The following is a 2,527-nucleotide window of genomic DNA, read 5'->3' as shown; positions in this document are numbered from 1 at the left end:
AGACAAACGGAGATCATCCTCTGGCTAAAACCAGCTCTTCTTTGCCTACCTCAGGATCTGGATCAATAAAGAGCAGCCAGTTATTATTGCTGGTTTTCTAGGGATTTTTACCCCATATATTTCCCAGGTCTTTACTCTTTTTATAGCACTTTAATTCAGGCTTCAACCACTTCCTAGTCAGATCAGGTGAAATCATTTTCCTTCCCATACCCTCGATGTATTTCACATCTAGTAATTCTTTTTTTAAAGATCTTATTTACCCATTTGACAGACAGATCTCAAGTAGGTAGAGAGGGAGGCAGAGAGAGAGGGGGGAAGCAGGCTCCCCGCTGAGCAGAGAGCACGATGTGGGGCTCCATCCCAGGACCCTGAAATCATGACCTGAGCCGAAGGCAGAGGCCTAAACCACTGAGCCACCCAGGAGCCCCCATATCTGGTAATTTTTAACCAACGTGGATTTGCTGCATCAAATAATTCCTTCTTCTTCAAATATAAATATATAAATAAAGTGATCAAGTCACTCGCATGTCTTAGGAGAATGTCATACCTTTAGTAGCAAACTTGAAATCTTGGCCATTGGTTTTGATTTTTGTTTTGGTTAGATTTGGTTCAGTTTTTGTCATTTTAAAAATCGCTCCAGCCCTTGGCTCTGTCTGACCTGAATGCTTACAGCTGTTTCTGAAACAAAATTGTCCCGGCAGCGAAAACTCTCATTGTTTACAGTGGCGCCCCTTCTGAACACTCTGTTAATAAAAAGTTTTTTTTGTTTTTGTTTTTGTTTTTCGGCTATGGTAAATGTGGAACAACAATGAGGTATTTCAAAGAGGTGAGCCACAGATAAATTTCTCTAAGTGTGGGTGAAGGTTACTCAAAAAGGAACTTGACAAGGCTTTTAAAGATATCGACAATCATTATAACATAACGTGACTGATTGTTACCGTGCTCTTAACTGGGCAAACACTTGTTGGCTTCCAAGAAAGACTAACATAGTTGAGATGGTTCTAGCGGCCTTCTAGCACAGGGTCTCATGAGGCAGGGATTCTAGCCACTGGCTGTGCAAGGCATGAGGCCTGTTAGTGATTCTATTTTTTCCTCTGCAGAATAGGTCTTTCTACATTCCAGGTCCTTTCTACCCCAATAAATAATGCGGCGATTCTCTCAGTGAGTTGTACTATTGGTTTAAACAGCCAACTGTCTCTTTAAAAGGACTTTTGATTAAATTCCTTTAATAAAAAAGTCCTTTCGAAGAAATCTTTTTTCTTTATTTTTTATTTTTTATCCCATATGTTTACTCTGATCGTGGAACTTTGTCATTTTGACATTCTCTGCTGATTAAAATATTCTTCATCATCAGCACCTACTGCTCTCCTCTCCTGGTGGTCTCTCTGGAAAGGGTCTTCTCTAGCTCTTCTAGCAGGAGATGGGCACTTCCCCTCTACCCCTGTTGCCAGACTAACCTTACCTATCCTGCAGGGTCAGGTCGGCCTGGCCCTTTATCTGTTGTTCTCCTCTGAGTGGTTAGATTTTCATAGATCCCGTGCTTTGCTTTTGTCAGGATTTACCTGGATTATCAAAATCCTTTTCTTGTGCCAGTGAAGCCTAAGAAACAGTCCGGATGAGAGAACCAGGAACTCAAACAGATCATATTTATCCTGAATGATCTGTCCAAAATGAAAAATTCGTTTCTGAGGAGCCTCAAGATCTCTGAGAAGGGAAGTTTCACCAACTCTGTCATGTAGGGCATGAATTCTGATTCTGTGTCAATTGTCCTACTTTCCCAGCTAGTAATTCTCTAGCTCAGAAAGCCCACTCTCAATCGTTTCCTCTTTCAAAGGCAGTTGCTCTTAGAGTCTGCACATGGCACTTGGGGCCTGTTGGTCATTGGCTACTGCCCTCTGTACCTTGGGTCTAACAGCTGCTGGGCATCAAGATGAGCACGTCTCTTGTTCTAGTACTTAATATACTTTGGGGCACATGGTAAGCAATAATCACTTCTTTAGTTGATCCAAGTGTTGGATCTTTCTTAATTATTTTACTACCACAATTTACTTGTTCTAAGATTTGTCCCCCCCCCATTTTAATATCTTTTAAGGTGGCACTCACCTTGCACTTGATGACATATCCTAGTTTAACTGACAGCATTTCACTTTCTTAGTCGAACATAAACTACAGTGCATCTTACACTTGATGAAAGCTAGGATGCAATTAAATACTCTATTATGGTTACGATTCTGATATTTGAAATCCTCCGGGGGCTCCCTGTGCCCCCACAGTGTAGTACCTCACCTGCTCGCCATAGTATACAAACCCTCTCACCCCCAGTGTTAACCCCGGGGCTCAGCCTCCATCCCCAGGTGATGCTGCCAGATCAGCTTTCGGTTGTCATGAACTTGCTGTAGTTTCCCGAATGCACTGTGCTGCCTCCTGGCACTTTGAAACTTGACACACTCATCCTCATTCTTCGCTTCGCCCTTGTCTATCACCTCCCCTGAACATCTGTTCCTAAGTGGCATTTCCCAGCTCCCAC

This window comes from Mustela nivalis (genome assembly GCF_964662115.1).
Source record: "Mustela nivalis genome assembly, contig: HAP1_SCAFFOLD_811, whole genome shotgun sequence".
In the NCBI taxonomy this organism is placed as follows: domain Eukaryota; kingdom Metazoa; phylum Chordata; class Mammalia; order Carnivora; family Mustelidae; genus Mustela; species Mustela nivalis.
This window is presented reverse-complemented; position numbering follows the sequence as displayed.